Source organism: Chrysemys picta, chromosome 10 (assembly GCF_011386835.1).
Source record: "Chrysemys picta bellii isolate R12L10 chromosome 10, ASM1138683v2, whole genome shotgun sequence".
Classification (NCBI taxonomy): domain Eukaryota; kingdom Metazoa; phylum Chordata; order Testudines; family Emydidae; genus Chrysemys; species Chrysemys picta.
The window spans coordinates 72,380,784-72,393,057 of NC_088800.1; the positions used below are offsets into that span (position 1 = coordinate 72,380,784).

Consider the following 12,274-nt stretch of genomic DNA (forward strand, 5'->3'; position numbering starts at 1 on the left):
AGGCTGCTTCTGGGGAGGGGAGTGAAATGAGCCGAGCCCTGCCCTGGCCTGGCTGCCAGCCAGATTCCAACTACAGGTTGAAAGCATTTCTCTCTTTTGAAATTATGGGGCAATATAAAGAACCTGAGCACACTTGGGAACATCGACATGCTGTTCTAAGGATTCCTGCTATCCTGGTGCTAATAAACATCCACAGAAGAGAGTTTTCACCCTCACATTTATAAGGAAGAGCCAGGACAATTACTAACTGTAAGTAGTAAGGTACTTTATAGCTTTTCTGCATCTTTTGTGATCAGGATTGCAGCGGGGAAGCTAAAGATGAACCCACCATATTTGGACCTTGTTAGACATAACCCTGAGCATATTTACATTGATTATATACAAGTCTTGAGTGAATCACAAATTGAACGAAACAGAAAGAATGATGTAATAGATGATGGAAACAAATTTCTGACTGGGATTTCCATACAGCACTTAAAATTCAGTGAGCATTTTCTAACACTGTCTGATGGTGATGAATGTCCTGGTGCCAAAAGTGGTTTTAAAAAGAGATTTTATGTAATATCCTGCTTGTGAAAGGACATTTCTTGAGGAACTCTCCAGTTCCTTGGGGAACTGTTGCCCCTTTTGATCCAAGCAGCTAGTCAAAGTCTGGGGCCCTGCGGATGTTCCAGCTGGGCGTAGAAATTGGTGGCAGTCAGGTATTTCTTTGGACTAATTTTATTTATTTACAAGGAATGTACAAAACCCTGTGACTCTGAACGCAGAAGGAACCAAGAATGAAATTAGCTTACCAAATGTCATTAGCCAACATCGAACCCAAAAGCACTCTCAAACTTTTCCCAGGGTCACGCAATGCTTACAGGCTCCTGCTTGGCATTCATGCCTCTCCCTGTTCTTAGTTTCTGTGTGTTCTCTCCTACCCACTGTGACACTACTCCATAGTCTTTGCAGTATTATTATTATGATGTGATTATGACATAAAGGCCATGTGAGATATGATTGGAAAGGTTTCAAGTATCAGGGGGTAGCCGTGTTATCTGTATCTACAAAAACAACAAGGAGTCTGGTGGCATCTTAAAGACTAACAGATTTATTTGGGCATAAGCTTTCGTGGGTAAAAACCTCACTTCTTCAGATGCATAGAGTGAAAGTTACAGATGCAGGCATTATATACTGACACATGGAGAGCAGGGAGTTACTTCGCAAGTGGAGACAGGGCCAATTCAATCAGGGTGGATGTAGTCCACTCCCAGTAATAGATGAGGTGGTGTTAATTTCAGGAGAGGAAAAGCTGCTTCTGTAATGAGCCAGCCACTCCCAGTCCCTATTCAAGCCCTGATTAATGGCGTTAAATTTGCAAAGGAATTTTAGTTCTGCTGTTTCTCTTTGAAGTCTGTTTCTGAAGTTTTTTTCTTCAATGATAGTGACTTTTAAATCTGAAATAGAATGACCAGGGAGATTGAAGTGTTCACTTAGTGGCTTTTGTATGTTACCATTCCTGATGTCCGATTTGTGTCCATTTATTCTTTTGCGGAGGGACTGTCCGGTTTGGCCAATGTACATGGCAGAGGGGCATTGCTGGCACATGATGGCATATATAACATTAGTAGATGTGCAGGTGAATGAGCCCTTGATGGTGTGGCTGATGTGGTTGGGTCCTCTGATGGTGTCACCAGAGTAGATATGGGGACAGCGTAGGCAACGAGATTTGCTACAGGGATTGGTTTCTGTGGTGTGGTGTATAGTTGCTGGTGAGTATTTGCTTCAGGTTCGGGGGTTGTCTGTAAGCGAGGACTGGCCTGCCTCCCAAGGTCTGTGAGAGTGAGGGATCAATTTCCAGGGTAAGTTGTAGATCGTGGATAATGCACTGGAGAGGTTTTAGCTGGGGGCTGTATGTGATGGCCAGTGGTGTTCTGTTATTGTCCTTGTTGGGCCTGTCCTGTAGTAGGTGATTTCTGGGTACCCGTCTTGCTCTGTCAATCTGTTTCCTCGCTTCCCCAGGTGGGTATTGTAGTTTTAAGAATGCTTTATAAAGATCTTGTAGGTGTTTGTCTCTGTCTGAGGGGTTGGAGCAAATTCGGTTGTATCTTAGGGCTTGGCTGTAGACAATGGATCGTGTGATGTGTTTTGTATGGAAGCTGGAGGCATGTAGGTACGTATAGTGGTCAATAGGTTTCAGGTATAGGGTGGTGTTTATGTGTCCATCACTTATTTGCACTGTAGTGTCCAGGAAGTGGATCTCTTGTGTGGACTGGTCCAGGCTGAGGTTGATGGTGGGGTGGAAATTGTTGAAGTCCAGGTGGAATTCTTCAAGGGCCTCCTTTCCGTGGGTCCATATGATGAAGATGTCATCAATGTAGCGCAAGTAAAGGAAGGGCACTAGGGGACGAGAGCTGAGGAAGCGTTGTTCTAAGTCACCCATAAAAATGTTGGCATACTGTGGGGCCATGCAGGTACCCATAGCAGTGCCACTGACTTGAAGGTATAAGTTGTCCCCAAATCTGAAGTGATTGTGGGTGAGGACAAAGTCACAAAGCTCAGCCACCAGGCATGCTGTGGCCTCATCAGGGATACTGTTCCTGACAGCTTGTAGTCCATCCTCATGTGGAATATTGGTTAAAGTGCTTCTACATCCATGGTGGGCCAGGGTGGTGTTTTCAGGAAGATCACCAATGCATTGTAGTTTCCTCAGGAAGTCGGTGGTGTCTCGAAGATAGCTGGGAGTGCTGGTAGCGTAGGGTCTGAGGAGAGAGTCCAAATAGCCAGATAATCCTGCTGTAAGAGTGCCAATGCCTGAGATGATGGGGCGTCCAGGGTTTCCGGGTTTTTGGATCTTGGGTAGCAAATAGAATACCCCTGGTCGAGGTTCTGGGGGTGTGTCCATGTAGATTTGTTCCCATACAGTAGCCGGGAATTTCTTGAGCAGATGGTGTAATTCCTTTTGGTATTCCTCAGTGGGATCAGAGGATAGTGGCCTGTAGAATGTGGTCTTGTAGTGTTGGTAGGAGGGTTCCTGTGGGTCAGTGCACTGTTCAGTGGTGCGTTGAAAATATTCCTTGAGTCGGAGACGACGAAAGTAGACTTCCAGATCACCGCAGAACTGTATCGTATTCGTGGGGATGGTGGGACAGAAAGAGAGTCCCCGAGATAGGACAGACTTTTCTGCTGGGCTGAGGACTGGTCTACACTACGACTTTAATTCGGATTTAGCAGTGTTAAATCGAATTAACCCTGCACCCGTCCACACAACGAAGCCATTTAATTTGAAATAAAGGGCTCTTTAAATCAATTTTTGTACTCCACCCTGATGAGCGGAGTAGTGCCAAAATCGATTTTATCATTTCGGATTAGGGTTAGTGTGGCCGCAATTCGATGGTATTGGCCTCCGGGAGCTATCCCACAGTGCACCATTGTGACCGCTCTGCACAGCAATCTGAACTCGGATGCACTGGCCAGGTAGACAGGAAAAGCCCCGCCAACATTTTAATTTCATTTCCTGTTTGCCCAGCATGGAGAGCACAGGTGACCACAGATAGCTCATCAGCACAGGTAACCATGCAGGCCGATAATCGAAAAAGAGCACCAGCATGGACCGGACGGGAGGTACTGGATCTGATCGCTAAATGGGGAGAGGATTCAGTGCTAGCAGAACTTAGTTCAAAAAGATGAAATGCAAAAACTTTTGAAAAAATCTCCAAGGGCATGATGGAAAGAGGCCACAATAGGGACTCAGATCAGTGCCGCGTGAAAGTCAAGGAGTTCAGACAAGCCTATCAAAAAACAAATGAGGCAAACGGTCACTCTGGGTCAGAGCCGCGGACATGCCGCTTCTACGACGAGCTGCATGCAATTCTAGGGGGGGCCGCCACCACTACCCCACCTCTGACCGTGGATTCCGAGGCGGGGATAATCTCATCAGCTACACCTGAGGATTCTGCGGACGGGGAAGAGGAGGAGGAGGAGGACGAGCTTGCAGAGAGCACCCAGCACTCCGTTCTCCCCAACAGCCAGGATCTTTTTCTCAGCCTGACTGAAGTACCCTCCCAACCCAGTATCCAAGACCACGACCCCATGGAAGGGACCTCAGGTGAGTTTACCTTTTAAAATATAAAACTTGTTTTAAAAGCAAGGGTTTTTAATGATTACTTTGCCCTGAGGACTTGGGATGCATTCGCAGCCAGTACAGCTACTGGAAAAGTCTGTTAACGTGTCTGGGGATGGAGCGGAAATCCTCCAGGGACATCTCCATGAAGCTCTCCTGGAGGTACTCCAAAAGCCTTGCCACAAGGTTTCTGGGCAGTGCAGCCTTATTCCGTCCTCCATGGTAGGACACTTGACCGCGCTATGCTTGCAGCAAGTAATCTGGTATCATTGCATGACAAAGCCTGGCAGCGTATGGTCCCGGTGTTTGCTGGCAGTCAAGCAACATCCATTCTTTATCTTGCTGTGTAATCCTCAGGAGAGTGATATCACTCATGGTAACCTGGTTGAAATACGGGAATTTAATTAAGGGGACAGAGGTGGCCGTTCCTACTGGGCTGTTTGCCTGTGGCTGAAAAGAAATCCTTCCCTGCAGTTAGCCAAGTGTGAGGGGGGGGAATTGGCCCAGAGCTTTTCGCATTTGGTTAGCAGGGTTCTTCCCTGATACCAGCCACGCGGTGGGGGGAGGGGTAAAGCGATCATCCAGAGAATTGGATGCGGGGGGGGGTAGTTTGTTTTCTGCTGCTGCTGAATGTTAACAGGAAAACCGCAGCACTCAACGGGCTTTGCTTGGTATGTGGGAAAGGAGGGCGCAGAAGCCGAAAGACAATGGCTTACCATGGCCGCATGCAAGCCGAATTCTGTTGCCCGGACCTGCGTCTGTGATCTCTAGCAGCAAAGCCACAGGCACTCAATAGTAAGAGGCAAAATGCGACCTTGCACAGAAATCACATGTGCTATGTAATGTGAATAGTGTTGGTCACCGTGAAAGAGTATAAGCATTGTTCTGCAAAATGTATCTTTTTAAAAAATTCTCTCCTTTTTTCCCTCTCTCCAGCAGCTGCAAATTCTTCAAGCCTCCGTCCCGAAGGCTATCACAGATAAGACGTCGGAAAAAGAAGACGCGAGACGAGATGTTCACAGAAATCATGGAATCCACCCACAGTGACCGAGCTCATCTGAATGAGTGGAAGGACATGGTTTCAAAGTATAGGAAAGAAGACAGTGAACGTGAGGACAGGAGGGACCAACGTGAGGAGAGGAGAGACGCTCGAGATGAGAGGTGGCGGCAGGAAGATCAGAGGAGGCAGGATGCAACGCTGGGGCTGCTGCGTGAGCAAACAGACATGCTCCGGCATCTGATGGAGCTTCAGGAATGGCAGCAGGATAACAGAGTGCCGCTACAGCCCCTGTATAACCCCCTCTCCCCCCTCACCATGTTCCATACCCTCATCACCCAGACGTGTAAGAACGCGGGGGTGGGGGGGAGGCGCCGTACACCTTCCCATTCCACCCCAGTGGACAGCCCAAGCAAAAGGCTGTCATTTTTTGAACCTTTTTTTAGTGGCCTTTTCCTTCCCGCCGATCCTCCTCCCAAACCCCACTCGGGTTCCCTCCCTCTTTTTATAATGTATTAATAAAGAATAAATGATTTTTAAATGATAGTGACTTTATTTGGTTTGAAAGCAAGCTGGGGGAAGGGGGAGGGTGGGTTCCTTACAGAGAATGAGTCAATAAAGGGGGCGGGTTTTCATGAAGGAGAAACAAATAGATATTTCACACTGTAGCCTGGCCAGTCATGAAACTGGTTTTCAAAGCTTCTCTGATGCACAGCGCTTCCTGGTGTGCTCTTCTAATCGCCCTGGTGTCTGGCTGCACGTAATCAGCAGCCAGGCGATTTGCCTCAGCCTCCCACCCCGCCGTAAAGGTCTTGCCCTTACTTTCACAGAGATTGTGGAGCACACAGCAAGCAGAAATAACAATGGGGAGATTGGTTTGGCTGAGGTCTGAGCCAGTCAGTAACGATCGCCAGCGACCTTTTAAATGGCCAAATGCACATTCTACCACCATTCTGCACTTGCTCAGCCTGTAGTTGAACAGCTCCTGACTCCTGTCCAGGCTGCCTGTGTATGGCTTCATGAGCCATGGCATTAAGGGGTAGGCTGGGTCCCCAAGAATAACTATTGGCATTTCAACATCCCCAACGGTTATTTTCTGGTCCGGAAAGTAAGTCCCTTGCTGCAGCCCTTTAAACAGAGTAGTGTTCCTGAAGACGCGAGCGTCATGAACCCTTCCCGGCTAGCCCACGTTGATGTTGGTGAAACGTCCCTTGTGATCCACAAGTGCTTGCAGCATCATTGAAAAGTACCTCTTGCGGCTTATGTACTGGGTGCCCTGGTGCTCTGGTACCAAGATGGGGATATGGGTTCCATTTATTGCCCCACCACAGTTAGGGAATCCCATTGCAGCAAAGCCATCCACTATGGCCTGCACATTTCCCAGAGTCACTACCTTTCGTAGCAGCACCTGAGTGATTGCTTTGGCTACTTGCATGACAGCAGCCCCCACAGTAGATTTGCCCACTCCAAATTGATTCCCGACTGACCGGTAGCTGTCTGGCGTTGCAAGCTTCCACAGGGCTATCGCCACTCGCTTCTCAACTGTGAGGGCTGCTCTCATCTTGGTATTCTGGCGCTTCAGGGCAGGGGACAGCAAGTCACAAAGTTCCATGAAAGTGCCCTTACGCATGCGAAAGTTCCGCAGCCACTGGGAATCATCCCACACCTGCAACACTATGTGGTCCCACCAGTCTGTGCTTGTTTCCCTTGCCCAGAATCGGCGTTCCATGGATAGAACCTGCCCCATTAAAAACATGATCTCCAAAGCACCGGGGCCCGCGGTTTGACAGAATTCTGTGTCCGTGTCCGTGTCCATGTCCATGTCCTCATCATGCTTGTTGCTGCGCTGCTGCTGCCACTGCCTTCTCGCCTCGTTTTTCTGGTCCTGGCTCAGCATAAATTCCACGAGAACGCGCGAGGTGTTTACAATGTTCATGACTGCTGTCTTGAGCTGAGCGGGCTCCATGCTTGCCGTGGTATGGAGTCTGCAGTGTTCACCCAGGAAAAAAGGCGCGAAATGGTTGTCTGCTGTCCGTTGCTTTCATGCAGGGAGGGAGGGAGGGGTGAGGCTGTACCCAGAACCACCTGCGACAACGTTTTTTGTCCCATCAGGCAGTGGGATCTCAACCCAGAATTCCAATGGGCGGGGGAGACTGCGGGAACTATGGGATAGCTACCCACAGTGCAACGCTCCAGAAATCGACGCTAGCCCCGGTACATGGACACACACCGCTGAATTAATGTGCTTAGTGTGGCCGCATACATTCGACTTTATACAATCTGTTTCCCAAATTCGAATTATATAAATTCGGATTAATCCCGTAGTGTAGACATACCCTAAGTGTGTGGTTGGAAAGATTGACAATGTTGTTAGATGAGTTGAGAGGTACCCCTGTTGTAGCCCCCTGTGGCAGGTAGGAGTTTAGATAGCTTACTGTCCTTTTTCCTCTGTAGAGAAGTGAAGTGTGCATTGTAAATGGCTTGTCTCATTTTTGTAAAGTCCAGCCACGTGGAAGTTTGTGTGGAAGGTTGGTATTGTATGAGAGTCTCCAGTTCTGAGAGCTCAATCTTGATCTTCTCCTGTCTGCTGTACAGGATGCTGATCAGATGGTTCCTCAGTTTCTTTGAGAGTGTGTGGCACAGTCTCTCACCCTAGTCAGTGTCGATTGCAATGGATTTTTTACTTTCAGTCCATTTGGTATGATGTCCATCTGTTTGCATTTGGAGAGGAAGATGATGTCTGTCTGTATCTGTACAAGTTTTTTGTTGAGGTTGATGGATTTCCACTCCATACGGCTAAATTTAGTGCCTTGCATGGTGTCAAGTGTCAGGGGGAAAGGTTATGATTTACTGAATATGATTGTCCCATTCCTATGCATGTATCATTTTTTGTATCTGAAGGTAGGAATAGTGACTATGTATCTGTATCACAAATGTGTTTACACCTGGGGAATATCCACTAGGCAAAAGATTGTCAGTCTAGATGGCTGGCTGGGAGCCCATTCAGGTTACAGGGCCATTAGGAGCAGGGCCGGTGCAAGGAAGTTTCGCCCTAGGCGAAACTTCCACCTTGCGCCCCTCCCCCAGCTAACCCCGCCCACCGCCCCCGTGGCAGCTAACCACACCCACCCGCCCCTCCCACCCGAGGAGTCCCCCCCCTCCCCGCGGAAGCTAACCCTGCCCCTCTCCACGGCAGTTAACCCCGCCCGCCGTGGCAGCTAACCCTGCCTGGGGAGCCCGCCCCAGCTCTCCTCCGCTGAGCATGCCGGCGCTGCTCTAATTCTCCTCCCCTCCCAGGCTTGCGGCACCGATTGATCTCATCTGGTCACCCTATTAGGAGAAAATAATAGGTCTTAGAAGAAGTTAATCTCCCACCAGGGAGTCTTCCTGAGGATGCTACAAACAGCCTTCAATCAATGGCTGCTGTGGCACTATAGGGGCAATGTGACCAGGTCACCTGATACTGGACTCCATCTTGGAATACCAGTGTTTTTCCACTGACTGGTGTGGGAACGAAGCTTGGAGACAAAGGGCTCCCACTATATGTAAAAGCTATTTAAGGCAGGGGAGCGACATCATCGAGGTTGTTCAATGACTCCCCACCCCCAAAGAGACTACTGAAAACAGCTGAGGAACAAAGACTGAAGTGAGGGGAAGTGCTGGACTCAGGCTGAAAAGGAATTTTCCTTTCAGTGTTCTCCTGAGGCATGTCTATTGTTTCTGTGGAACTTGTTGGCTGTGACAGTTCCTGCCCATTCTGTTCAAGAGAGGGACTGTTTACTGTCACAACTTTCCCAGCATCAGTATCCACAGTTACATGCTCAGATCTGGAGGGCACCCGTTGATATCACTTTACTTGGTCATTGTGGATAACTATTGATTTTGTCCTGTCCAGGGCCAGCTCTGGCTTTTTTGCTGCCCCAAGCAAGAAAAAACAAACAAACAAAAAAAATGTGCAGGGCGGCCGGAGCAGCGAAGAAAAAAAAACAAACCACCATTCAGGGCAGCCGGAGCCAGGGTGCAAACTTTTTCAGTGCCACACTGACTAGTGGGACTCCCTGCGCTGTGGACGTGCCCTGAGCAGCAGAGTGCACGCCCCAGCTAGCGTGGGGGGAGCGAGAGAAGGGTGGTGGCCAGGGCCTCCTTCAGCCGGGGCGCTCGCCACTCGGCCCCTCCCGCCGCACCGCCTGCCAGGAGGGCTCCACGCCGCTCCTGCCTGCAGGTGAATTGAAGGTCAGAGGGGAGGGAAGGACACGGGCTGCCGGGCTTGCTGCAGACCTGGCACTGGCTGGGGCAGACAGAGTGCGCAGCCCGCTCCCAGCAGGGCGCTCCCCTCCTCCGCGCCACCGCCCCCTACAGGGCAGCCGGAGCGGCAAACGGAAAAAAAAAAAGGGCTGCCATGCCACTCTAGGATTGGACGGAATGCCGCCCCTTAGAATCTGCCGCCCCAAGCACAAGCTTGCTCAGCAGGTACATGGAGCCGGCCCTGGTCCTGTGACAAAACAAGGTTGTAGTGTTTCTACATAGTCCAAGTCCCTTTGTCCCTTTTCAGGAACTCCAACCAAGAGGTCTGCTGTGGTCCCTAGCTCATGCCCAAACACGAGGAGCACTGGGTTACGCTTTGTACTCATTGACTGCTGTTTATAAGTCATCAAAAGGAATGGGATGTGCTGGTCATTAAGAACATAAGAATGTCCATACTGGGTCAGACCAAAAGTCCATCTAGCTCAGTATCCTGTCTTCTAGCAGTGGCCAATGCCAGGTGCCCCACAGGGAATGAACAGAACAGAGCATGGTGTTCCATCCATGCTCATTCTGGCTAATAGCCATTGATGGACCTATCCCCCACTAATTTCTTTTTTGAACCCTCTTATAGTTTTGGCCTTCACAACATCCCCGGCAACAAGTTCCACAGATTGACTGTGCATTGTGTGAAGAAGTATTTCCTTTTGTTTGTTTTAAACCTGCTGCCTACTAATGTCATTGGGTGACCCCTAGTTCTTACGCCACATGAAGGAGTAAATAACATTTTCTTATTCACTTTCTCCACACCATTCATAATTTTATAGACCTCTATCATATCCCCCCCTTAGTCATCTCTTTCCAAGCTGAACAATCCCAGTCATTTTATTCTCTCGTCGTATGGAAGCTGTTCCATACCCCTAATCATTTTTGTTGCCCTTCTTTGTACCTTTTGCAATTATAATACATCTCTTTTGAGATTGGGTGACCAGATCAACATGCAGTATTCAAGATGTGGGAGTATTTATGTCCAGCAGTTTTAAGATCATGACATAATCTCATCCCCCCATTTTCACTGTATTTAGTACAACCAGCTGATACCTCCCATCTCCTATACAATATTTCATCTTTAAATTCAAAGTTTTATCTCTCTATGACCAGAAAGCTTTTACTGGAGTGTTGTGAGGAGGCACTACATTCCAGGGTGTCTGTTTGCCAGTTGATTTTCCAAGGGTAGGACTGGAAGGGACCTCAATAGGTTGTCCAGTCTCCTGCACTCAAGATAAGACTAAGCCCTGGTCTACACTACGAGTTTAGGTCAAATTTAGCAGCGTTAGATCAATTTAACCCTGCACCTGTCCACACAATGAAGCCATTATTTTCGACATAAAGGGCTGTTAAAATCAATTTCTGTAATCCTCCCCTGATGAGGGGATTAGCGCTGAAATCAACCTTGCTGGGTCGAATTTGGGGTAGTGTGATCGCAATTCAACGGTATTGGCCTCTGAGAGCTATCCCAGAGTGCTCCATTGTGACCGCTCTGGACAGCGCTCTCAACTCAGATGCACTGGCCAGGTAGATAGGAAAAGGCCTATAGTTGAACAGCTCCTGACTACTGTCCAGGCTGCCTGTGTATGGCTTCATGAGCCATGGCATTAAGGCGTAGGCTGTGTCCCCAAGGATAACTATAGGCATTTCAACATCCCCAATGGTTATTTTCTGGTCTGGGAAGAAAGTCCCTTGCTGCAGCTTTTGAAACAGACCAGAGTTCCTGAAGATGTGAGCGTCATGTACCTTTCCCGGCCATCCTAGGGGGTTGGGATAGCTCGGAGGTTTTAGCATTGGCCTGCTAAACCCAGGGTTGTGAGTTCAATCCCCACTTAGGGATCTGGGGCAAAAATCAGTACTTGGTCCTGCTAGTGAAGGCAGGTGGCTGGACTCGATGACCTTTCAGGGTCTCTTCCAGTTCTATGAGATAGGTATAGGTATATCCCATGTTGATGTTGATGAAACGTCCTTTGTGATCCACCAGTGCTTGCAGCACCATTGAAAAGTACCCCTTTCGGTTTATGTGCTCGCTGCCTTGGTGCTCCGGTGCCAAGATAGAGATATGGGTTCCGTCTATCGCCCCACCACAGTTAGGAAATCCCATTGCAGCAAAGCCATCCACTATGACCTGCACATTTCCCAGAGTCACTACCCTTGATATCAGCAGCTCTTTGATTGCATTGGCTACTTGGATCACAGCAGCCTCCACAGTAGATTTGTCCAATCCAAATTGATGCCCGACTGACCGGTAGCTGTCTGGCGTTGCAAGCTTTCACAGAGCTATCGCCACTCGCTTGTGAACTGTGAAGACTGCTCTCATCTTGGTATTCTGGCACTTCAGGGCAGGGGAAAGCAAGTCACAAAGTTTCATGAAAGTGCCCTTACGCATGCGAAAGTTTCGCAGCCACTGGGAATCATCCCAGACATGCAACACTATGCGGTCCCTCCAGTCTGTGCTTGTTTCCCGGGCCCAGAATTGGCGTTCCATGGCATGAACCTGCTCCATTAACACCATGATGTCCACATTGCTGGGGCCCGTACTTTGAGAGAAGTCTGTGTCTATGTCCTCATCACTCTCATCACCGCGCTGCCGTCGTCTACTTCTCGTCGCCTGGTTTTGCAGGTTCTGGTTCAGCATAAACTGCATGATAACATGCGAGGTGTTTACATTGTTCATGACTGCTGTCTTGAGCTGAGCGGGCTCCATGCTTGCCGCGGTATGGCATCTGCACTGTTCACCAAGGAAAAAGGCGCGAAACGGTTGTCTGCCATTGGTTTCCAGGAGGGAGGGGACGATGTACCCAGAACCACCCGCGACAATGTTTTTGGCCCCATCAGGCATCGGGATCTCTACCCAGAATTCCAATGGGCGGAGGAGACTG

The 12,274-nt window shown here is 49.0% G+C and overlaps 1 protein-coding gene across 1 annotated transcript in view; it reads left to right on the forward strand.

Annotated features, from left to right (window-relative positions):
* The window catches only part of LOC101943871 (putative short-chain dehydrogenase/reductase family 42E member 2), a 43,703-nt gene continuing 31,429 nt past the window's right edge, over nucleotides 1-12,274 (forward strand). The window contains exon 1 of the mRNA XM_024102388.3: nucleotides 1-249. The gene's annotated coding sequence lies outside the window, so the exon portion shown is untranslated. The remainder of the gene's footprint in view (nucleotides 250-12,274) is intronic.